This window comes from Zonotrichia albicollis, chromosome 6, assembly GCF_047830755.1.
Source record: "Zonotrichia albicollis isolate bZonAlb1 chromosome 6, bZonAlb1.hap1, whole genome shotgun sequence".
Classification (NCBI taxonomy): domain Eukaryota; kingdom Metazoa; phylum Chordata; class Aves; order Passeriformes; family Passerellidae; genus Zonotrichia; species Zonotrichia albicollis.
In genome coordinates, this window is record NC_133824.1 from 23,118,283 (window position 1) to 23,145,521 (window position 27,239).

At 35.3% G+C, this 27,239-nt stretch overlaps 1 protein-coding gene across 3 annotated transcripts in view; it reads left to right on the forward strand.

The window, feature by feature from the left end:
- Window positions 1-27,239, forward strand: part of LOC106629487 (uncharacterized) — a 261,896-nt gene that overhangs the window by 75,526 nt on the left and 159,131 nt on the right. For all 3 annotated transcript variants that reach the window (XR_012580792.1, XR_012580791.1, XM_074542767.1), the window contains one exon: window positions 6,789-9,602. The gene's annotated coding sequence lies outside the window, so the exon portion shown is untranslated. The remainder of the gene's footprint in view (window positions 1-6,788; window positions 9,603-27,239) is intronic.

The following is a 27,239-nucleotide window of genomic DNA, read 5'->3' on the forward strand; positions in this document are numbered from 1 at the left end:
CAATACATTAAAAAAAATTAGTGAATAAAAACTGAGTTTAGAAACTGATATAATGATATGACTGTAGAAGCAGGAGTTGTAAGAAATGTGTAAAATCATTCAACACAGACAGTAAAATCCAGAGAACTGGAGCAGGTACCCATTTGGTTGGGATATTTTACCCCTTCTCATGGGATCTTATTCTACCTCTTCTTCCATGAGTACAGTTAGTAAATTGGTCATTGAATTTTTATCCCCCGTGAGCAGGCTGTAAGGAAGTGTCCTATCTATTCCCTGACAGACTCTGTTCAGATCAACTTACTGCCTTGGAATGCAACTGAGAGAAGGAAGGGAGGAGGCAGGAAGAAATAGCTGAACATAAATTAAATAAACAAATAAATTCTGCTGCCTACTATAACCAAACCAAGACTGAGCATGATTTGTTCCTTCTGCTTGCCTTTGTGAGTTGTGAGGGGATTTTAAATTTTTTTTTTTTTTTGACCTTACAGCATAATATGTGTAGTCTAGCAAACAGCTACTTTTCACAATGAGTTATTCTGAACAAATTGTTGATTAACCAGAGAAAATCAAACTCTGAGAACCAGTATCATTCCTTCTTAGTCACAGACTCCCAGCTTGTTTATTTAGTGTCACCCATAGTCTGTCATGGCTGACCTAAAACTATCAGAAACAGCCACAATTGCAGCCAAGCATAAACAAAAATCTGAACTGAAGGTGCAAGGGGACTCCCATTCTAAAGATAAGATCTATTGCAGTAATAGCCCTTGATTATGATGACCAAATAAAAAAAAAAAAAAAGAAAAAAAAGAAAAAGAAAGAGAAAAAGACCAAATGGCAAATACACAGACACATTTCTCTTTATTTATACATGGAGAGAGGGAAAGAAATCATTTACAGAGAGGAAGACATATAGGGAATAGGGTTTCATTACATGTCAGTGTTTCTCAACAGTTTATAAAACATGATTTTGTGAAACTAAAGGTTTGCTTGTGGTCGTCTCTGTTTGCTTAATGACATTTTGTAAAGTGATAAAAATCACATGGAGATAGCAGAGAGAGAAAGGGAATCTGCCAGATGGTTATCTGTTGGTAGAGTGTTTTTCACCCTTCCTTCCACCTACAGCACAGAAGCCCTGGTTTTACACTGAAGACAGATTTGCATTAGAAGATACCACATATGAATAAAAATCTCATATATTATGCTTCAGGTGTGTGAAAGATTTGTAAATTGCTGGTGACACAGGTAATGAAGGTGACTCCTGTGTGACAAAAGCTGACTAGTTATTTAAAAGATGTGGTTTTCAGACAACTTTCGATTTTCATTGTAATCAGTTTCCCTGAATTCCATAGGGGTTTCTTTAAAAATATGGAAAATTAAAAAAGATTTAAACACAAACTTTGAACATCCTGATGTATAACCACTGCTACTGTTGTGGGAAAAACTGCTTGCACTCCTCTGCAGTCATGCCAAGGGCTTGGTCACTTGGCCATTTTAAAGGTCAGTTCCTGTCTTTAGCTTAATGCTCAGTGTGTTACAAGGTTTCATTCCTTATTGTTTCAGTAAGTTAAATCTTCAAACTCAGAACTTCAGTGTGGGTAGTTTTGGGAGTTTGTGCTTTAGAAGTAGTCTGCACTTTTATTAACATTTGCTGATCAGATTAAAGGAGGGAAGAATAATAATGAGATGACTCAACTAGTGTATTTTTTTTCAAAATGTGTGAATTCAAAGCTGTATTAGCAAATAGGTGTCCTGATAAATTTTATAAATATGCATATTTCAGAAATCATTTGGATTTGACCCATATTTCTTAAAAACTCCTGAGAAATTAAGTCCTTTTTTTTTTTGCAATTAACAAAACTTAGATATGTTATGGCTCAATTCTCCCATATTTCCCCTCTATCTTTCTTTATTAATTTCATTTTTTTTTATCAAGCTGCATTGACTATTCAGTAGCATCAATGGTCTGTTCAAAGGCAGCTCTTAGACCCTTAGAAAGTACCCAAATGCTTGTTATTCATCATAGCTTCTCACATGTTAGCAAAAAACCTGTTTGATAGCTATAGAGCAACATTAACTTTCACTTGTAATCCAACCTAAAAGTTCTTACCTATTAGTTTAGCCTGTCACCACTTTGGCACAGGCAATAACTATCTATATGACCTTTCTGTTTGACTGGAGAGAATGTTCTGTGTTCTGTATAGGAGAAATGCACAAAGTATTGCGGGTTTAGGCATATTGATTAAAAAGCAAACAAACCAACCAACCAACCCCCTCCCACCTTATTTGGTTTTAAAATTAATAAAAATTCTGCTTGGAGATCATGTGAGGTATATCATATTTACTTGTTAATTATTCCTCTCTTTTCTTGCCCTGCAAAGGATATATCTTGATTCAGGCCATTACAACAAAATGCATTTGGGAGCCCTGGTCTTAAAAAAACCCAACCAACCAAAAAAACAACACGAACAAGCAAACAAACAAACAAAAGTGGATATGGGGAAGACATCAAAGAGTAGTATTTCATGGAAATTTCAAATTCACATTTTATAATTTCCTGGCCAAGAACTCTCTGGAAAAGTCCCTTAGTGTAAAACCAGCACGCCTGTGCTGAATGTAAGCCCAGAAATACATTCCTAATGAAAGGGGCTTAGGAGGAATGCATTATGGAAGTGTAGAGCACTCATCTATTCTTATTTATTTCATTATAGGGCAAGATATAACTTTTAGAAAAGCCATGTGGAATTTGTTGCTTAAATTTGTATGCTCAAAATTAAACATTCTTTATAATTGTCATTGTAGACACTGTTATTTGGGTCTACTGTGACTGTCCAATGTTCATCTGTTGACAAGGAAAATGTCTTCTTGAAATTGTGTGGGTTTTATTGACCCAGAAATAGATCTAGACTACTTTTGGTGAGTTAAATAAGGAAAAAGGAATTCTCTCTGGTAAACAAATCTCTGTAAGTCTGATATGAAGATCTCTAAGTATCTGCAAGCTGGCTGAAGGAATACATTGCTTCCCCTAGGGTGACATTACACCTTAACTGGCAGCACTTTAGCCCAGACTAGCAGGTTTTTGCATCAATCTGTCTTCCTGGGTTACTGACCAGGGCCAGGTTTGGCTGAAAACTTGAGTATTCTATTGAAAGAAAAGGCTTAAGAAGAATTTAGATATCAAGGTACTTAGCATGAATGCATGCACTTTAATAAGTCGGCTGCAGAGAGGCAAGTGCTTTGTGAGGGTAAAATGTCATTGCTATGGTTTTCCATAGGAGGAAATGTTAACCTTTGCTCTTCTAACGCTTGCTGCTTCTGGCACTTTTTCTGTATGGGGACATTTGTGAAGCTAGGAAAGATCCTGGAAGGAGAAGGAATTAGAACACATGCAAAACTCAGTACAGAGGTGAAATACAAGCTTTCAGCAGCGTAGAACCACAGCTCTGTACTGTGGCTGAAAGCTGTTCACCCTTGAAAGCTTTTCAGTGGTCAGGCTGAAATATGTATCTTGGTGAGTAACTAGTGAACAAGTGTCAGCAGCAGTAAAAATGCCAACACATTTCACAATTCTTTTGGCTTTCTTAACACAGACAAGCATGTGTTTACTGAGGTTTATTTTGCCAAGGTACTAAATTGATAATGCTGTGAATACCACATAACTGTATGTTGGGTGCTGACTCTATACCATTATTTATTCCAAAGCCTCAGAGTCAGTTCTTATTTACAAATAACTTGGGATAGCAAGCAGCTGATGAATAACTTTTTCCTGCCATTTTTCAGCACGTATAGTATCCTGCAGCTTTGGTAAATATATTTAGAATTACTTTATTTGCTATTTAGTGATTTAATTCTCCTACTTGCAAAGTAGGATTTCTTTTGGCCAGTCTAGTAGCCAGTGAATACACACACTGAGTGAATTTTTTTACAATGCAAAAAAATCACTATTATCTATGATTTTCAAAAGGTGATTTGCAAAGAATATGTTGTCCAAAAAGGCAGCAGCTCCTCAGCTTTTGTTGCTACTTCTTCTTGTTTTCAGCTGCCCCATTGCAAAAAGGAGTCAAAGTACAGCATTCAAATGGTGCTCTTCTTTTAAGCAAGTAATTGTTGGAATTGACATGGATAGGTAAAACAATTGCAAATGAAAAAGGAAGGAGCCCACAATAGAATATCTTCTTTAAGATAGATATTACAGAATATCACATCTGATTTCAAAAATTTTTCTTTATAAAATACTTTCTTGAAGTTACTCAGACACTGGAAATATAATACAACTGTGTAATATTATTTACCTTTATTCAGTCATTAAAATATATAGAGAGTTTTGGTTCGTAGTGTCTGGGAAAGTCTTAAAAACTGCAAAACTTTGTGTTAGTTCATCTGCATTTAGTTTTAGTTCAATCTGTGTTTAGTTTTACTGTGGCAAACACAGTAAACATATGCTTTTATTTCTCATTAGTTATTTGGGATTATTCTGATCAAACTAGAAGAAAAGATTTGTTGCCTTTGTTTTTAAAGGCACGTTTTTAAGCTATATTTCCCCGGTTTTAGAATTTTATAACTTGACAGGAAAAAAGTGATTTTGGTTGAAATTGCAGACAAGGTCTCAACTGCAAAAACACTTCACTCCAAATTTCAAAACACTGTGTCATATTCAAATAATGCAACAAATCATGATGAAACCTAATTAGAATTGGACGCCTCTTAAAATGGACAAGTTTTTTCAGGAATTCAGCACCCTTTAAGAAACAGGCTGTGTTAGATCAGGAAGTTGTCAGTGTCTGTGCCTCAGCGAAGCATTTCACCTCATGCTTACCTCAAATGTGTGACTTGTTCCTGGATCATGAATGAATTTCAGAGTACCTTGTAGAGTTGAAGATTTAAACCCTGTGGTTCGATAAGAAATCCACTCTTTTTGCAGTTTCTGATGGACTTAGACTTGGGACAATATGAATGCATACTAGAATCCAGCATTTTGTTAAACACTAATGTGATAAAATTACTGATTTATGTGGAAGCAATTCCTGGTATATGACCATCTCTCATTCTTCTCCTTTTCTTTATTAAATAGGCTTATTCATCCAGCCATATATGCAGACAAGGATGCTTCTTTGAAAAGAGAATTTATGTTGCTTGACGTTCTTTTTATTCCATTAAAGTTGGATAAATAAGAAGGCTTAGTTTAACAAAACAAGCCATATTCTAGTCTTGATAGACTAATGTCTCAGCAAGATATTCATCCACAACTGATGAGATACTTTTTTTGGAACGTATTTGTTCCAGAAATAATGTTCTTTGTCCACACAAAAATCCTTCTTCCTTCCATGAAAAAAAATCATTATAATAAACCAAAACATTTATTTCAATAGGTACAACAAAATTGAAACTTTTTAGAAAGTAAATGAAACAGTTTATTTCTCAGTTTCCCTCCTCTTCCCTTGTAACTCACTGCATAAACATACCTGCAAGCAGTTATAAAATAACATTCAACATCATGTGAAGTTCTTTCCTAATAAATCGATATTTTGTTCAAGCTGCAACTATGGTAAATATTTCTTTCCCTTTCTGCTCCCTCCCTACTCCAAATCTTTGGTGTTTTCTATGATTCTGTGTCATTGTGAGTAAAATGTCAATATGTGTAATGACACAGCACAGTGAAAACACATATTTTCATATTCATGTAAACTCATGTAATTGTAAATTAGGCTGTGCCACCCGCTATCATAACATACTTCATGTGAAAAGATGCTAAATTTACTTGACCTACTTTCATCTTCATGTTTAGGAAACAGGGTATAAGAAGTAAACAAAGTAGTTGTGCCTCATGCAGGAGATGATTATTGTTTGAATTTATGATTCATGCCTTGAGCAAAATTTTGTTTGTGGTCTCATTTGCAACCATAATTTATATCTTTACTAGGGATATACTGTGTATTTGGGAGGTTATATATTAGGCATGCTTTGTACTGGAACAGTATTCTAGCTTTGGGTATAGTATTTTCTGTGTTTCTGGTAGGTATAAAATTTTTTGGCATAACATTTATTGTAGTAAATATGGAATTTTAATTTATTTTCTTTGTAATTGCAATTCCCCTTAGGAATGTCCTATTATATTTATATTGATGCACTTGTTACAGCTAAATCAAGCTAGTATTTAAAAGAGTTGCTAATCCTACAAACAATGAGTCATAAATGGAAGAATTTTCTTTTTCAGTATTTCCTAGCCACAGTGTTCAGTTTCTAATAATTAGTGTTTCATTTAAGTTAATTTTATTTTATTTTCATTTAACCCAATCTAAACCAAATATAGTTAAAAATTTCTGAAGTCCAATGAAGTAATCTTTTCAGAGAAGGATGATGATTACAGAATTGTTCTATTATCTGGTAAAGCAGTCTGAATAAACTTAGACCTGTTAAATAAAAATCTATGAAGAATGTAAATTTGGAGAAAAAATAACATGGGGGAAAACAATAGATTGCCTAATATATAATAGTGCATTACCACAAAGAGTCATTATAAAATGGACTTTTCTATCTTTAATGTTTATGAATCTATTATTCTCTTTGGATTGCTGTTTACTGTGACATTCCTGTGAGTTGTCAGATAAAGTCACAACCCATAGAATCACAGATGATATGCCTGATCTTTCTTATTTTATTTTTTTTAATGCATCTTTTCTTCCAAATGCAGATTCTTTACAGATGAAATCTGGTTTGAATTACAGAAATACAGTTACTAACCCTCAGGTAGCAGGACTGCAATAATTTCACCTTTGTGTTTTGTCTTTCAGAAGGTAGAAAATTCTAATTCTAATACCCTGAGGAGAGAGGGGGTTTTAATTAGCCATGGGACATCCACGGAAATCTGTACTCCGGGAAGACTGCACATGGATCCTGACACCTCCAGCAAAAAGACAACGTCTGACCTTGTCCCAGAATTTCTGAGTTTCTCACTGTCTGCCACAATACCTAATTCCTAAAAGAGTGGTTTTCAGGAACTCTCACTGGTCCCGTCTTCTTTGCCTAAGTCATAGTAGTAAAATTAATGAAAGCGAGGTGTATTCAGTATATACTAGTTCTACAACTAGTCATGCAATTATTTCTTTCACCTCCTAAATCTGTGGACTCCTGACTTCATTAAATGGTTAAGGAGACCTTAGACCTGACATGGTGCCCAGGAAGAATGCAGTGAAGATTCCTGCTTGTGACTTTAGTACTCTTTAAGCTCAGGAAGAAAACCAGAGCGCCCAGTATGTAATGGGAAGTGAAAGGCAAAATGTTTTGCTTTCTTGTCCTCTTTCCAAACTTCCACTCCACTACTATGGAGAAAAAAAAAGAGGGTTGCACAGTGGTGGTCAAGATGGAGGTGGTGACACATTTTTCCTCAAATGGGAATCTAGGATCCATCCTTGTTCTGCTCCTAAAGAGAACTGAGAAGCAGCAAGCCTCAGCAAACTCATGTTACTCAAAGACATTGATACATGAGAGAGTGGAGTCTTACTGACTAGTCTAAAGGAGCATGCCAAATTACTTTTCAAAGACAGAATCATTTCACCTACTTGTGAGAGCTAAATTTCAAGAATATTAAAAGGAAGAAAATTACTGCATGATAGGGAGCTGCCATTGTAATACGTGCTGCTTAGTGCTTGAACATTGTAACTGTCAAGCTGATTCTATTATGAAAAAGGGAGTAATTTAACATTATTTAATATTCACAATATGCACATATTGAATGGAAGTGTATGTAGAATGTAAGGCCCTATTTCAGCATAAATGAAATTTTAATCACAGGAGTACTTCTATTGGTTTTAATAGAATAACTCTTATTCTCACTTTTATGCATGTGCATAATAAATAAGAAGTTACTAACGAATATGTTTAAAAATCACTGTGGTATTACTTTCAAGAAAATATAGAAGATATTCTAACTTCTCAAGTGCTTCTTACTCAGTTTATGAGATTGATTCTCCATTCCACATTGCCTACCAAGGCCAGTTTGATTCTGTTAGCTATATCAGGGCCTTCCTTTGGTACATGGGTAGCATGAAAACAAATGAGAACAAAATTTAGTTTAATTGGGGTATTTCCCAAGTACTGAAGGTCTAATGTCATCATAGCAAGTTAGCTGACTAGTGCTCAGATGGGAAAGATGGAAAATGTAGGAGGATTCTACAGCGTGTAACTACAGTCAGTTCTTCAGTGTGTAACTGTAGAACAGACTACTTTGCAGATTGATGCTTGAAATGTACAAGATGTGGCAAATAGCATAATGTTTTACCTTAATGTTCTGGTACAACACATTAGGAACATCAGTCACTTTGGAAAGGTGCTCAAAAAACCCCTGTGGGTTCTCCAAGGATCTACAGATAGCCAATAATGTATAGAAATCCTATCTGGTTTGGAGCCTGTCTGCCAGCACCATTTTTGTCTACTTTGAGTCCTGTCAGGTTTCTGCTTCTGCATTTTGTTCAGTGATGGCAATGTGATATGCAGAGATATCTTTGGGAGTAGAAAGTGGCACCTAAGATTTGCTCACCCTCCTGTCGTCTCCAGCCCCTCCGCGGCTGCATAGATAAGAGCCTGCCAGCTTGTTCTCTACTGCACCCTTTTCACCTTGCTTTATTTAATGTATAATGATAAAGCATTGGCAGATTAGTTGAGGAATATTTTTATTTTATTTTATTTTACTTTATTTTATTTCATTTTATTTTATTTTGTTGAGAAGTAAATTTGTTTAAGGGCTACTTTACTCCAGCTAGGTGCACTATCTTCTTAGGACAGTAATATTGAAAAGTGAGAGAACTTGCCAATAGTGGCAATAAAATAGCAATGCTGATTTATTATATGAAATATATATAATTTAAAAATTGAAATACCATGAAAAGACCAAATTAAAGGTGTAAATACAGATGGTTATCCTCCAACAGATTTTAGAAGATTAGTTTTCTAGACTATCATGATATTTTAGTAGTAAGTGCTAATATTAGGAGAGAGACATGAAGAGATCTGAACACATTAGGTCTAATCACCCATGTTTCTTCCATAGAATAGGAAAATTGTGGCAATATCTCTTAAATGACAGGCTTAAATATCTGCAATAGCAGTGTAAATTTTGGACTTCGGGAAGTATTTTTAATGTTACTGCCTTTACATAATTACCTTAATGTGAAGAAAGGCATATCATGCTCCATTGCTCCTTGTGTGTGCTTTAAGGAAAAAAAAAATCTTTCTATAAAAAGCTTCTTAGCTTTAATTGAGCAAAAGGGTTCATATGGGGCCTGGAGTTGCAGCTCATAATTTCTGTAGGCAGGTTAGGCTGCTGTGTGATGATCCTAATGAAATTATATAAAAGCATTGAGCTAGACAAACCCAAGTAGCCGCTCCATCAGCGCAGCAGGTGAATGGAGCCCGTTCGGGAGCCCGAGTTCGCCCGCGCGGTTCTGCCGGGAGCCGCTCCCCGAGCTGGAGTTGGCGCCGGCGGTCCTTAGGTGGCAGCATTGTCAGCGTTTGTGCGGCTCGGGATGCGCCGGGAATCCTGCGCGCTCCAGACCTCCCCCACTCACTGCGCTGAGCGACCAGGGCCGAGTGAACATCGTTACATACAGGTGAAATAAAATGGGCTGGAGTGTTTGGGCCAAAAATTAGGCTGTGCTTCTTCGGAGTTGTATTCTTTCCTTTTCCTTTTCCTTTTCCTTTTCCTTTTCCTTTTCCTTTTCCTTTTCCTTTTCCTTTTCCTTTTCCTTTTCCTTTTCCTTTTCCTTTTCCTTTTCCTTTTCCTTTTCCTTTTCCTTTTCCTTTTTGCTTTGCTTTCTCCTCTCCTCTCCTCTCCTCTCCTCTCCTCTCCTCTCCTCTCCTCTCCTCTCCTCTCCTCTCCTCTCCTCTCCTCTCCTCTCCTCTCCTCTCCTCTCCTCTCCTCTCCTCTCCTCTCCTCTCCTCTCCTCTCCTCTCCTCTCCTCTCCTCTCCTCTCCTCTCCTCTCCTCTCCTCTCCTCTCCTCTCCTCTCCTCTCCTCTCCTCTCCTCTCCTCTCCTCTCCTCTCCTCTCCTCTCCTCTCCTCTCCTCTCCTCTCCCTCTCCTCATACTGAGAGTTAAAGGTCATTTTCATGTGAATGCACCAAAATCTCCACCTCATCTAAGAAAAAGAAAAAACCCTCAAGACTGAGTGAGACACTTACTGTCTGTACAAACTTGTCATGGCATTCTTTGTTATGGAAACCAGAACCGTATTGTGAAATGATCTTCCCTAGTGGAGAAGTACATTCTGTGGGAGTCATTACTCTCTCAGGCTTAAAATTCATGACTTCCAGATTTCTCGCGTGTGTCTTTATTTGGTTCAGGACAGAGATTTTGGGAGAGATTCGAGTGGCAGGTGTGGGGGTTTGTGTTGTTTGTGGGTTTTGTGGGTTTTATTCATTGATTGGTTTTTGAGAGATGTAGCAGCAGTCCCAGTCACTGGATGAGTCCTGTTTCCACTGATCTTTTGGCTTACTACCAAAAAAGCAGAAAAAACTCCTACATTTCACAATACTTTAAGATATTTTTCAAGATAACATGACATTGAGTATCAATTTCCCTTTTTAAAAAATATTTAAGTTAGCTTTATTTATGTCACTTCTCAAAGTTAGAGAAACTATTGGAGCACTGGACATCAGAAAGACTAGGCAGTGATCCCTTTTGCATTACATATCTTTTTATGTACTATTTCCATTACATTTTTCTCCCTATGCCATCTTCTTTGATATTGTAATTAAAGACATCATGAGGTCATACTTTTTCACTCCTTATTCCCTTTTCCCATTCCTCTTTCATTTCCCCAGGGAAGGAAATTCTGAAGTAGAGGTTGAAAAAATGATTTCAGTATTAGAGAAAAATATAAGCCAAAGTTGTTTCCTTAATAAATATAATTAGATGTATATATTGCATTTTCAAGAGCTAGTACTGATGTTGGGACCAGCTCCTTAAATAAAATAGGACCTCTGTAGTCTCTGGAGAGAACATGCATAAAGCAAAGTAAATGATTTTCTGTCAACACTAAGTAGACAGGTGCTTACATTGAACAGCATTCTAATATGTCTCTGAATATTTATGTCTTCTTTTTCAAATGCATTGCCCATGAATGTCACAGCTGTCAAACGTCTGTATACAAGAAGATAAAAAATGAAATTAATAAAAGGCAGATCAACATTTCATTTGTTTAGGCCACTTTTTCATACAGCATTTTACAGATGTTAGTGATGTTGAGATGCTTGGGTATACTGGCATTTTCTAAGGGCTGAGTGAAATGCAAAGCAGTTAGTTGCATTTTGTGTATGCCTAGGTATATTTCCTATTATTTAACCGAGACATTATCAGTGAAAATAATGACTCTAAGTTCTAAAAGGTTGTTCCTTTATCCTCTGTCCATTTTCTTCATGAATGGGGATCCTGGAAAGTTTTGGCACCTCACTACTGCCATAACTAGAAGCTTTTTTGGTGGAACAAATTCTGAATCAAACTCTGCAACATGCAGGGACAGGTGAGCCATCACTGCTGTCTGAAAACAGTTAATGGAGAATAAATTCAGTCTCAAAATAGTTCCAAAACTGAAAAGACTCTGCATGTTGAAGTTAAATTACCATTCATGGCTAACTGTGAAGATGCACCAATGCATCTTTGCAAAAATTTTAACATCTTAATGATAACATGACTTTCATTTTATACAGAATGGCACAGAGAGAATAAGATGAAAAGCCCTAAATAGGCATAGGTCAGCATTATTCACCTTGTATCCAAATAAAGTAGATTAACATGTTTCCCACTGAAACACTTTAAATGCTCCTTGGGTTTAGTGGTGCTTTCACTGCAGGCCAGTTGGCATTCAAACACTCAAATGTAGATGCCAGAGGTTGGATATCTCCTTTTTGTCTGTATTCCTTGCTAATTACTTTGTTGTAAGGTTTCAAGTTACCTTTGAAAAGCCTCAAGACTTTCTTACCATCTCCCACATGAGCTTAGTAGACAGACCACTTTCCAGTCGAAACAATTCAATATATCATTCAAACTGAGTTATTCAAGCTATTGCAGTACAAAGAACAATGGACAATGTTCTCAAAAAATTTAAATGATGCACAGAGGTTTGTAGTATTACTGTGAAAACATCAGCTTGGAATCATATAATCACAGAATGCTTTGGGTTGGAAAGAACCTTAAAGTTCATCTAGTTACAACCACCCTGTCATGAGCAGTGATTAGCTTCAGAATTTTTTCTCAATGTAGCTGTCAAGACTAATGTCCAGAGTTTCTGTGATACATGGGTATCCCATGTTCAGGAGCCCTCCACATGAGAAAGTGCAGCAAGAATTTGTGCAGGCAGGCACGTGCTTGAAGTACAGCCATAGCGAAATGAAGCACGCAGTCATAACAAAAGCTATATTATGCTTTCATCATAAATTTTCTGTCAGACATGCACTAAACTGCTCCTTGGCAGCTCTTATCCCTCTCAGAAAGTTTGTCCTCCGCAATCATCAGCAGAGGAGACAGCACGCAGAGCTGAGTAAACCAGTACAGAATGACAGGACCGAGGAGATCAGGGCCGATGAAGTGCTGCAGTTGGCTATGAGACGAACAGATGCTTGGGGGAAACTAGCAATAAGTCAAAAATGTTTCAAAAAAGCATATCTCCCAACAGATTCCAGTAAAATATGGGACTGTTTTTCCTGCAAGCTGTATATGGAAATAGCTGGAAATCTTTAGATCTTGCATGCATTTTCCATAGAGACACAATTCTTGCTCTCCATTCCAGCTACAGATCCTAGAAGGAGATGATATTTGGAAACATCTACATCACGAACTAGTTTCCAAATTAGGCTAGCATTCTTACCATTTTATTTCCAGAAAACAGGTAGAAGAGTCCTTTAATTGTCCTTAAATATTTCTTAGCTGATAACAGAATACATGTTTGTGATTTCAGGATATGACTAGCATTTGTTTCAGCTTTGAAAGATTCAGAAGATGAAGATTTTTTAGGTTTAGCTATTTACTAGAAATAATTTAGACGACACTATGGTCTTGCAGAGATAAGCATGGAAATACTGTACTGTTTGGCTCTTTCTGGCATAGCAACCCTTAAAATGTGTTGTTACTTTCACTGTTGGCAAATAAGGCCAATGCAGAAATGCATACAACTGAGAACAGAAGACACATTAATTTGGTCAGAATCTGAGGTTTCTTTTATCCAAATTAGAGTTATAATTTAGAAAATAAAAAGAATTGGCGTCATCATTAAGATAAATACAGAAACAAGAGGAAAAAATTCCATTCTGAAAGTATATATGCTACAATAAACTTCTTCATCTGGAGTTAAAGAATATTTTTTAACAGGAGCTTCTTTAAAACTATCAATTTCACTTAGTTGTTCAATCAAAATCTTTTCTTTAGTGATGTATATTGGATGTACATGTCTCCTGTGGTTGCATTTCAAGATATTTAGCATATTATGTGAAATCAGATTGTTATCATTTTGACTAAATGTATCACATTAGCAACATAACATAAAAACCCCATGTTTCGCTGTTGAGAAATGGACTTTTCCAGGAACATTGGAATAACACATATAGTTTCAGAAATAGACCACATTTGCTGCCTTGCTATGTGAAACTGCTGTGTTTTTATCTTTGGGAATTGCTATGATTCTTGCCTGAAAAATAAGTGCAGAGATCTGTGGGCTACTGAACTCAGACTCACAGGCATAACTAAGGGAAAAATATCTTGATAAGAAAGGATGAGCCTTGCAATTGAAAATGCTTTGAATAAAAATGCTGCTACCTTTCAAAGAAGATATTTCCAATAATATCTTGAGGTATTTGCCATAATTTGCCTCTTTCTCTGCAACTTATTCTATTGTACCTAGCAAATTTTTCATTGAGATCAGATCAGAGATAAGTGATGCCTTAGGTTGCAGAGAAGAAGTTTCAAATTTCTTTGTGTCTGATTTCCTCTGCTCTCAATACACATTGAAAATAGGTTCTGACATTTTAAATGCAAATTTCTTTTTGTTTTTAAAATGTTGACTTTCTGAGTATCACTTAAAGGGGAAAGAACTATTTACTGATTTGCTTTCCATATGTTTTAGGTGAAATCTGTTCTACCAAGGTAGTACTGTGATGAGTTGTTTCTCAATACTGAGAACTCCAGTGTTAGCCTGGGCCTGGATTTCTCTAGAGTAGCAGTTTATTTTTCCTTCTGACCACAGTTATTCTGGGCTTCCAGAAGGGGAAATCTGGGGTTGTTGCAGCTCCTTAGCATCCCCGTACTCTCACTGACATCAGGGTGCTCTGCAACAGCAACCATGTCCTGTATCTCAACATGATGGGGCAAGTTTGTCTGCACTGGCGTGATACTTTGCTATGAACTTTATAGGATTTTGTATACTTAAGCCATGTGGGTAACTCCAGGTAACTGTTTAGGCTTTATTTAGATATTAATGTGACTTAGGGGTTTCAGGAATCCACTAGAACCAGTACAGGGGAAATTTTGCCACATTTCAACTGGGCTACAGTGCAAGCACTGTGTTGCCTCCCAGATTAGTTCTCAGTCCCTTCCAATAAATTGCCACTGACACCGTAAAATACCAAATAATCAATTGAGAATATTTCTTTGTGTAATGAAATCATATCTAGGTTGAAATTCCATTAATTTAAATAATTGATTCATTGTTAATTCCAAATATGCTGGTCACAAAAGTTTCAATGGACCATAAAATTGAAAAGGGATCATTTGGGTCAAACATGATGTTTAACTTAACAATAAAAGAATTGCTTAAATTATATTTCTTCTTAGACCAATTTTATTTTCCAAATAACTGGGGGAAAAAAGAGGCTCATTTTGTTCCCATGATTCTGTTCTTTAAACAACCATTATGGATTAAAAGTCCTTGTCACTAGCTCTATTTAGAACATAAGTCCTGTTAATAGAGAAACCTTTGGTAGTTCTGGACAGGATGTGAAAGAATGATGATGAAAGTAATTGAAACTTCAAGGAGGGAGAGAGTAAGTAACAATGTAATTACATGAATTGGAATTATTCCAGGTCCCTACAACTAGAAAATGCCAAATGCTACTTAGCAAGATATTTCTATTAAAAAATTATAAAAGTATCTACAGCTGTGCAGCAGCAAATCTTTAATCTTTAGCATTCACTCTGAGTGACCTTCTATTCCCACCTGGGCTAAGTAACTTCCCCCTCCTTCAAAGGAATGCTTTAAACTGGTCTATTCCCGAAAGAGAACAATGCCTTTTCCTGGAAATCTTCAGCCATTTTCACCACCACATTGACTTTCCTGTTTAGAAACAGATCCCCAGTGAGCACAAATTCCTCCACATTAAAATCCCACCTAATTTTGTTTCGTTTTCAAGAAAAATACACACATTCAATATATTTCTACTTATAGTGCTTTTATAGTAAAACTTTATTATACAGTCTAAAGATATATTGGACCAATTACTATCAACCATTATAAGATAATGTTACAATAATATTGAAACCTATTATATTATATTAATTACACAAATAACTCTCCACTGGCACGATCTCTTCCTTAATGGATTTTTCCCTACTAGTGTTTACCAAGTTCTAGAAGTTCCAAAATCTATTGCAAACTCCGGAGTAAATTACATCCATAATTATGTTTATAGTACAGTATATAGGACTTTTGTGTGTAAATACTCAACATGTATTGTAACACATAAATTGAAATTCTTTTATTTTATCCAGTGTTCCATACTATATGGAAACTGTTGCGGTGGCACAGTCCATATTTCAAATCATAGAAAAGAGGATCTTCACTGGTCTGAATATATTTTAAAAACTGCACCTCCTCGATCTCTACTGTTGTAAAAGGAATTGTAGTGATACCATGAAAATACATGGTTAAGACAGATTTCTAACACGATGCTTCAGCAAATATGAAGAGACATAGAACATTTTTGTGTATGCTACTTTACACTCATCCTTCCTGGGAGAGTGACAATAATTTAATGTCAAAAATCCATTTACTGTGATTGGTACTTGGGTTGTTTTAGAGGAAAAACAAAGGTAATAAATCACATTGTCCAGGAATATCCTTATTTAATTTTCCAGTTAAAATCTAAATATTTGTAGTTATACATATTTGCTAACTCTGGTATGGGACTGGGCCTGTTTCATTCCAAGCAGTAACAGTTAGTGTGTGTTTTAGAAAACACATTTAAACACATTAAAATTCAAATATTCAAAATTTCAAGACTGTTGGTCCTCCTGAAAGTGTACCATGGGATACTTTAAATTGCATTTGTTCTGAGCCTGAAGAACTACAGTTTAAATAGAAAGTATAAAAGATGAAAACTCCCGGTTTTGGCAACAGCTACCTTGTGTTTGCACACATAATTTTATATATATATATTTAAAATACATAGAAGAAAGTCTATAATTCTTCTGAGAAATATTTCTTAAGTTGTCCTCAACTTTTACAGGTTAATCAAATAGAATACATTGTTTAGCCAAAGAAATGTTGAATATTCTAACCATCTGTTGATTCTAGTGTTAAGGGAAACAAAGAGAAATAGGGAAACATGAGCAGCAGAAAGAAGAGCTAAGAGTTCTCTTTACTGATGGCCAGGTTTTAATTTTTCTGCCAGTATTTCAATTTGCAAAAAATGCAATCTCATAAAATTATTCAAATAATGCCTAGTTACTGACTATTAAGAAAGAGGAAGGATGGTTCTGATGAAACAAGCAGGTTGTTTGATGTTGATAGCAAAAGAGCATTGTCAAGGTTTTCTTAGTGTTGGCTTGTATTTAACACTACTAAGCTGGTTTATACAGTACTTGGTTCATCAGAGACAGAATTATATTTTGCAACATCATAATAAATGAAGAGAATGTGAAGAGTCAATTTTTTTTAATTTCGTTTGATTGTGCTTTGTATAGATAGCCTGGTTACCTCATAGTTATTGCTCATTTTCGTGATCAAATAGGTAATTTTGCAATATTAAAACTGTTTTCCAGGTTGTACAGAAACTTCTGCATACTGCCAAAAAGATAGAAAACTTTTTTCCTACAATTTCCTAAAAAACCAAATTCTTTGTTGTTATTCTTTTGTTAATTGCAATTATTTTGGAATTGCACTTGTAATACCTTAATGCAGTTTTACACACTGCCTTTGCCATTGCACTCAGTGCATCCACTTTGGAAAAACAATGACCTGAGTTAACTTGGACAAGATCTAAATGTCTGGTTTCAGGAAAGCTAAATATCTAAATATTTCAATTTGCAGTTAGGAAACCACTATACCAGCATGTCTGTGAAATATTGCAGTCAATGCACAGTAAAAGCTCACAGATTTTAATTTTGAGGGTGGAGAAAGGAAGAAAAGAATAAATTTTTTTTAAAGGGTAATGAAACATGAACACAAAGTTTATGCTCTCCTCTCACTAAAAATCCCAGATGTATTGAAGTGCGGTTTTTTTTCAGAAACTGTAATGTAATTAATTCACTTTTTTCCCAAGCTCTGGCTAGGACATTGCCATATTTCATCTCTGCTTTTCTGAACGCTTCCCTTTCTTCCTCCAAACCAGCTTTTATTTCTTAGGAAAAGACACTGGAACACACACTGTTGTAGTTCTGTAATATTTCAGCAAAGCTGTTTGGATTTTAATTGATTTATTGTAAGTGGTTTTGGGTTTATATTGTTGGAGCTTTAACATGCAAAATATTCATGTAGGGGATGTTTTCATATGTTCATGGTACTGATTTCCCACTACGGTTTTAAATTTTATGAGTTTTACAGAAATTTATTTACCCATATCCTGAGAATCTGTCATACAAATGCTTTTATTGGTCTGAGTTTTGGTGCCCAATTAAAGATACTCTCAATGGATGGAGGAATTATCATCAAAGTCCATGGATAATGGCTTCTAAATGAGCTGCTGAAAAGACACTTGACCAATTTCACTGGTTTTAAGACATATTCACCACAAATTTTCTAGAAAGTATTCTACACTTTTAGGACAGGAGGTATGTACTGCACATTGAAGAAAAAAAAGCATTTAATAAAATATAAGTAACATTTGATAATCACTGTGTGAGAAGAGGTTGTTTTCTAATGAAAAAAGAAAAATCATGTAGGATGCTCTGAAAAATGGTGAATAACTAAGTTAGTGAAAATAGAGTCTAAGATATCCCTACTTCAGATTTCAACCCTTTTCAATGTTTTGCAGAAATAAAGGCATCTGTATACTTAGAATGAGATCTGTTTTCTGAAATATAGGAGTAATTTTGACTTAAAACCAGTGGAGTCTTTGTACATGAGGAAAATTTCTCTTCAGCCTCAAAATGGGAAAAGGATTATTTTTCCAAAATTGTTGTTTGGCTTAGAGGAAAAATGTTAGAAATTTGCTTTTGTACTTATTTGCTGTCAAATGTTGTATGTATTAGTTTGTTTTGCAGAGAGCAGCCATCCAAATGCCTATTCAAGTAATGAAAGGACTTGTCATTACTGTGTTTGTACAGCATTTTTGGAAAAAGATTGACATTACACTGCTCTAAGTTAAATAAACTTCTAGGATTTGTCTCCATATATTACAAAGAGAAATAATTAATCTAAAGGGAGAATTCTTGAAGGATCTTTTTATAAAAGTAATGAGAGCAGCCAATAGTTACATGCGCGAAGTACAAGAAAGCAAAGAGTATCAAAAGATCTGATCAAAAGCACATCTGAGTCAGTAGACAGATAATTATTACCTTTAATAAATTAGAAATATGTCCCTAGTTGTATGTAATATAGATATCTTCCTGTTTCAAGCTCATTCAATAAACTGGCTTTATGAAAAGAAATGTAGCATCTTTAATACTGAACATTGTACTAGACAAATTTTTCTTGTGATATCAGAAGTTTTCAAATACAGTTGGAAATGAAATAACATTTTGAAAACATAAAATTCTTAAAATGTCTTCACAAGTACAAAGGTTTTAATTTGGTGCTATTTCACAATTTACTTGTAATTCACTTTCCATTTTTTATTTCCTTCTCTATAACTTTCATTTTTTCCGGAGTTCAGGAAATGTACATCCTTGTCTGTACTGCCTTGTGATTAGTGGTCTTTCTTCCCATTAGGACTTTTTTATGTAAAGAAAGATGATCTATCCCTTTGTTTGTGTTTACCTAGAAGACAGGGATGTAGACATCATTGGGGAATTTAATTAAAAAGAAATGGCTAAAGTGAACAGAATATTTTAAAAACAGTCCTGTTTTGAATTTTTGTCTGTTTACTAAACTTTTCTTCCCCATGGTATTGTCTTTCTGTTCTACCATCAGACATTGCCTACAGTAAAATCATGGTAGTGATTTTTCTCTGGCAACTTTCAGTCTTTTTATTTGCTATCAGCTATCACTGCTCAAATTGTTCAACACACACCGTCTAGTTAGTACTATAAAAATTATTTAATATTTGTAAATGAAATGTGACTTTCTATTATGCAGCTGATTATGTTTTATTCAATATCCTATAGAAAATAAGTTATTTTAATATTAGGAATTTTGGGTATTTGATGATCTCTAGTGCATTATTTCCAATGATTATTTTTATGAAATTGGGATGTCTTCTCAGGCAACTTTTGTGGTTCTTTAAATGCAGTATATTTACCATTTAAAAAAATTTACTTTGCAAGACCAAATCTTCTAATGTCATAAATGTGTGTTCATTATCCTTATTACACTCCATGCTGTTTTCTCTCAATTTATTTTTGTGTGTATGTGCATCACAGTGTTACTACTTCCAAATAATTTTTATACTCTAAAGAGCACCCATCTGCCTTATATCCTGTAAGAAACTTAACAGTCGTGTCTTCAAAGATCTCTAATAAATTATTAAAGCAATTATTCATGCAAGTCAATAAACTCACTTATAAATATGTGTGGCCCACTTGCATTGTAAGTTTGAAGAAGTTGCTTTACAAATAATTTACATATATTCAAATTGGAATAAACAAGAATAAACATTATAAATGGGTTACCATGTTATATCTGTACCCTAAGCCAGGGTTTTCAGCCTCTAACTCCAAATTATTTATTTGATTTTACTAATAATTATATGCATAATGTAATTTCTCAGAGACCACTTCAGTTTATCTTACTCTAAAGGACTTTTTAAGAATTAAACATTGATAGAATCTAAATGGAATATGGTTTACTAAGAATTTAAGGAGGACTCTACTAAAAACTAAGCACAATTTTGCTTATTATCACAACACCTGACATAAACAAGTGCTGTGAGTGTTTATGAACCATATACGTTTTTTTGATGGGTAGCAAAAAATTAAATAAAAGAAATACGTATAGCTTACCTAAGAAAAGCTACATAAAAGAAATATCAAAGTAGCAACTAGAACTCAGGATTTTGTCGATTTTATAATATTTAGTCCACTATACCATAAAAGTATTTCAAGTATAATGAACAGACTTACTTTTGGATGTTACCAAAACAAATTCTGTTTTGTTGTCCAATGTTTGGTAATAAAAATAAGGTATTACCTAAGAACTTATATTCTTCTGTTTGTTAAAGACTAGTGTTCAGTTACTCAGCAATTACTGTGAGATCAGTCACACCTCATGGTTCTCTGAGATCTGTTAGTTCCTTATCAAACCATGAAACTTTATACTAGCCTTGAATATTTTCCATTTCTTAGTTCTGATGGCAAAAGGACATCTAGTTATCATCTTTGAAAACAATTTTCTGAAATGATAGTGGTTAGTGAAATGGAGACTGATGACTCATCACCATTTTTTTATTCTTAGGATTCTAAAGTTGTATTTTTATTTAGTCAAAGAATAAGTTCTTTATGTCCAACTGGTTTTAATGGGATTTATGTCTTCTGGAAAAGCGGCCTCATGTACGTGACTTCCAAATATATGAATTACAGTCATAGTAAAAACATCTCTGTAATGGAAGATAGATTAAAAGGTTATAAAGAACTGCATTTGTTGAAGTCCATAACAATATGAAGCCAAAGGAAAAAAATCAGCTTTTTAAAGTCACCACTTTTAGAAAGATAAATCCTGTTTCATCATGTAACATACCTTGCACAGAAAAAGCATTATGCAAGAGCAATAATCTAATTTGAAAATTCTTATGGAGTTGAGCATTAAACTTAAGAAACAACCCATTTTCTGCAAGATAGATACTGATGGTGACATCTACAGATAGCATTGAAACACTGGGTGCTGTTTCATCCTGGAGGACACCGGATGAAAACCCATTCAGGTCAAGTAACTAGCTGACTAAACTCTGCACTTTACAGTCTATAAAAAGTGTTTAATGTCGTACAGACAAGGTCTTTCCATAAATAAGTTAATGAAAGCATTTTTTCTCTGCTTTGTTTAACCCAAAGGCTGTAAAGTTTCAGCTGAGCAGTGCAATCCTACTTAGAGGAGAGTTGCTTTGAGCTTCTGCTTGCCTCTCAACACAAGAAAGACCAGGACACTGTTTCTTTAAGAGTGCTGAGTGTCTTTTTTGGGTCATAGAAAAGACTTTCCCTTTGGAAAATAGTGAAGAGACAGGGAGACACAGCATCCAGTAGAGACAAAGGCAGATTTACGCCTCACCGGCGGCAGCTGGCACCCAGAGCAGCTGCAGGATACATTAGCAAGACTCTCTTTTCAGGCCTGGCAAGGGACACAGTGTCATGCCCACCAGGAGTGAATTACAGCCCTGGAGCCACTCTTCCTGGTCAGGAGAGGGCCATAAGTGATGCTGAGATAGCTCTGTGGTCTAATCATACCTTGGTGGATTTTCTAGACCTCCCTTCAAGGCAGGGTCCTTTCTTGATTTCAGATTTGACTCAGGTTCCTCCAGGCAGAGACAAAAAGAGCAAGAGCCATCTCTGGAGTGCCATGGCTAAGCTTAAGCCATGTTTGTGATATAGTAGGTTTTGTCTTTGTTTGGGGATTTTTTGGTGGTTTGTTGTTTTTTTTTCTTTGAACATATTTTTATATATTTGATGTAGGCACACTACACTCTTCTATATTTCCTGCTAGAGATAAAATAGAGAAAAAAGTCTGGAAGTGTTTGGTAGAGGGCAGAATTCTGCTTCCCTTGTGTTCTTTGGAGTGCATGAAGACAGAGGCTGGGATGATCTCTGTTTTACACTTGGGAGCCCTATGATCTCTGGGCACTAGAGTACATTACAATATCCTGGCCATTAACATTTAATGACACACACCATATTGACCTTGAGGTATATAGAGTCAGGTGCAGTATGCATCACTCTCCAAAAATTTTTTCTTCTATTTAAAATGTTTTTTTAAATGGGAAACATTCAGACAGATAATTCAAATCTCTCTCCCTTATCCAGATCCAGTCTAGGCAGAACTGAAGCAAAATAATTGGCAGAAAATTTTGGCACATAGTTAGAGAGGGTGTGTATCACACGATTTGGATGGATATTATGAGGTTCTGTCTTCCTGCAGGTACTCACAAAAGCCTCCCTGACCTTCTCTCAGTTTTCAATCCCTCTAAACTGCCATGCAAGATTATGGCCATATGATCAGATTCTCCCAAGCTTTCTCTTCTAGCTTGTGGCCAGGCCCATCCCAGGCCCAAAAATTATGTCTATATGTATTTTAACTCCCCTGCAAGAATTGCAATAAGCCCTTGGAAGGCTGTGTTTAAACCTTTAAGTAAATTTATATCTGGAGCATTTCTATAGAAACTTACCAAATAATGTTTCACAACCATTGATCACACTACTATATGAAATAGACCTCTCTTACAAGAAACAAGGCTGAAATTACCAGCAACTACAGAGGAATAGCCACTAAGTAGAAGTATGTGTTTCCAATTAGTATTTTACTGCCTTTCAAAATGGATGCGCAGTGCTTACTAATTTTCTGGCATCCTTCTTTCTAAGAGATAATATCAGTGTTCACTGCTCTTAGAATTTTACTAAGTTAGATGAAAATCTTTAATCAGAGATACATAAGTTACAGCATCATGTAGAGAGAAACATTAACATTACTGATTTTGTAGTTTCCATTATTCAGTGCAATTCATTTGAAGGTCTGTTGTACCTTGCCTGACTGTGGAAGGCCTGATAAGATAGGCCAGTATAAAAATATATATTGGCAGAAATCTGCATGGCTTAAAGGCTTTATCACATGAGTTACAGACTAGACAACTTGATGGCGTTTCCAGCTACTTTGGACCTCTCCACATGACCTGTATTTGCAACTAACAATAACCCTCTTTCAGCAAAACACATTCACTCAAAATCTATGTACTTCCATAGAAGAATCTAAACAAAAGTAGTGACTTCCTGCCTATTAAATCATTCTATGGAAGAATTCTTAATTAGAAAACATTTAAGTTATTATGCAGAAAACATTTCCTTGTTTTCTACAACATTTGTAGGAAAACATATGCAGAAAGCCCTGATATTTATCTTTTATTTGAGAATACTATATGAATGTTCATGGAGAAAAAATCCTCATCACTTACCTACTTTTCATTATAAAGCTAGATAACCAACCAAATACTGTATTTTTTCCGGGATTTATATTGATTCACCCTGCTGTGAATACAAATTATAGGATATGACATCAAGATAATAAGACAAAAAAAGAAGAAAAAAGGGGGAAAATTTCTTTGTTTGCAAATCTGGAGCATTAATTGTGTTCCTGTGAGGCAATCTGGATGAAGCTTCTGCTAAGCAAATTAGATATAAACTGAAGGTGAGGGCAAAAGGGTCGCCACAGCAAGGGAGCATCGAGTGACAGGCACTGGGACCTCCGATGCATGGCTTGTAGAGCAGATGTTCACAAGGATGCAGTGATTATTGAACTGGTAATAAAAAAGCATCAGCTTACAGGCAGCCACGATGGATGCTGGTAATTATAAAGCATCCCCTGGGAGGAAAATGACACAAGTCAGCCGCATCTCTGCAATCACAGGGGCATAATTAAAGCTCTAGTAACAGTTGTTAATAGGGTGCAAATAAAACGGGGAAAATTTGAACACAGTCTTTTTCTTTTTTAAAGAGACGGCAAAGGACAATGTAATTACAGAGACTGCATGGTTTTTAATTTCATAATACAGTAAAACAAAGACCTTTAATGTATTTTATACACCCATATACACACCATACCAAACAAAGCAAAAGTGATGTAGACTTTGACTCTGTGGCATGATGGGGAGAACAGATTTTTTAACCAGAATGTTTATATTTTAATTTTCAAAATGGGCAAAGCACAAATATGTAAAGTAAATGTCATATGTATAAATATTTGGCCATTTCATCCTCACAGGAGAGGTACAATGACAGTATATATGTTTAGCTACTCCTATTGGCATTATAGTAGACACAATAATATTAAGATACTAGCAGAGCAGGTCATAATGTCTTTTATTAGACCCATAGGAAAAAGCAAACAAATTCCCAATTTTCATACTGTTCAGGTATTTTTCAGATATTTAAAACATATTTTTGGCATCCGAAATTATAACTGATATGTTCTGTTGGGTTTAATGATCCATGAATACTCTATGCATTTCACATCAAGCACACTTAGGGCTCAGATATCAATTTCAGCAGAAATCCTTATGAAGTGCTAGCTACATAAAAAATGTAAAATCTATCCTTCATGTACAATAGAGACCGGTCAATCATACTTTGGCAGAGAGTGATAAAAAATATCTTTGGTCTAAATATTTCAAAATTCAAGATTTTTATCTAACACCATAATTAGTCAAAATACCACATAGCTGTATTTCTCAGAAATTGTTGAGTCTGCAAGTTTTTGGAATCTCTCTAACCCGTTTTGCTTGAGTGGTTTTGAAACTTTGTTTTCACATACCTGATGTCTTTAGTGGTGTCCAAGTTTTTCAGAGTTTATTCAAGAAACAGATTCTTCTCAAGGAGTCTGGTATTATAAGACTTTAGTACAACACTTGATTACCTTTGTTTCACTCTTTGTGATGTTTCCCCGCAGACAATGTTGCAGAGCTCTTACATTTTTTCCTAAGAGACAACATACAGCACCACGTTTTGGTATGTTCTTCAAGCTCTATTAATTAGCTAATATTTAAGAGCTTTCATTTCAGCCCAAACTTTAAGGTCTTTCACTTTTTTTCCTGCTTCCATCAGAAGGATACACTGATGAGGACTAGGGAGATATATACTTGGCTACAGGCCAATTTATTTGTTAAAAATGTACAGGAAGTTTGTTTTTTGTGAACACAACATAAATAAACACTAAGAAAAATTTTCATTATTCTGAACCTTCTTTTATACCAAGAACAAGCTTGCCTGAAGGAAACTATCTTTTTGTCTGTTTTTTATGGAGGCCCACTCTGAACTTTGCATTCTTGCAATGTCAACTTTCTGTTTCACTTTTCCTTAAACACACATGAACCTACACTGGAAACCCAAATCCTAACTTTAATCATTGAATCATTTAATTCATTACTACCGAAAGATTTGACATATTGGTTGATAATTGAAGTTTGTTTTTTCAATCATTAAACAGGAGAGAATTTAACTTTTTCCTATTAAGACTAAATGAAGGGATTTCAGCCAGAACTGTGATTGATGCGTGCCATTAGTATCTGTGGCACAGCAGTATTAAGATAGCACTAGAAATCATTGATAACCACCAATAGATTCCATTGAACAAACAGCCAATACTAATTGCAGAAGACAATTAACAGGTTTAATGTAAAATACTCATGCAGTGTTTAATGAAAGAAACCTGAAGAGAATTCAATCAGATTTCAAGTGTTGAGCATGAAATTTAAGAAAAAAATTCTATGCAGAAGAAAAGATAAAATTACAATTGCTCTGCTAAGATGCTACTATTTAAATTAAAAAAAAAATTGAAAATTATTATATAAATCATATTCCAATGAATGACTGAGAAAACTTCAGAAGAATAACATAATTAACTACTCATAATTCCCCATTGTGCTGTGTTTTGCTGTGATAATTTTCTTCACAGTAGCTAGCATGGGCTGTTTTCCATTTGTGTTGGAAAGGGTGCTGCTAATATGGGGATGTTTTTGTTACTGCTGAGCAGGGCTTGCACAGAGCCAAGGCCTTCTCTGCTTCTCACTCCCCCAGCCAGAAGGCTGGGAATGCACAAGGAATTGGGATGAGACACAGCCAGGCCAGCTGACCCCAGATTATCACAGGGATCTTCCAGATCATATGGCATCATGCTCAATGTGAAAACCTGGGGGAAGATGGAGGAAGGGGGAGGTGTTCCAAGCTGTGTTGCTTGTCATCCTGCTCTTTTATTTCTTACATATTAAAGAAGCAAAAATTTCATTTCATTTGTAATTCTTTGCCAATTTGAATCAACACAGTAAAACTGCTAATAACATCAGCTGGAAAATTATTTTATAATGAGATATTATTGTTAATGTGTGAGAATAGAGTAGCCTCTCTCAAATTCCAAATTAATTTTCAAAACTATAAATAATTTTTGTGGGAAGGTGCTTCAAATTGGTAAATAATTTTGTGGGAAGGAAAGCTTCAAATTGGTAAATAATAAGTACAAGAAACAACTGTGTAAAGAAAGACTAAAGATTTGTATCTTCTATATATTTACCACAGATGCAGAATACAGAATTGATTGCATTGTGAATCATGCTAACTATAATAAAGTACATTCTAGACAACTCTTTCCTGTCATCTTCCCTGTGTGGAAGAATTGCCCGCATTCCATCACTGCATCTGACATGATACATAAGCCTCTCTGTCTAAAGACTAAAAATGCAGGAAACTTAGCTCCTCTGTCTGTTATGAGCATGTTCAGTCCTACTCCAACAGTACAACTGTGGGACATAACTGATAACATATTTACTGCTGCATATATATAGGTGGCAACCATTTCTTTAATATCAGTAGTTTCACCAGTGTGAAAGTGGTCTGTATGACATCAAACTGAAGCCCGATGTTGATAGCACAGCAAAGCTAAAACATCATGAACTCTAAGAGGTTTTCAGTATGATTATTTTCAGGTATGATTGGACATTAATAAGGTCACAGCCCTATAGTTTTAATACTTGCAAGAAGCAAAATTGTCCCCTTCTAAAAGACTGTGCAATCACTAACAGCGAAATAATGGACTCTCTATGCAGGAAATTCAATGACTCTCAAAAGTCTCACATAAATATAACTACCTGCAGACCCAGAGAAAATTTGTTTGTCCTGCTCTTAGATGAAAGACTAGATATA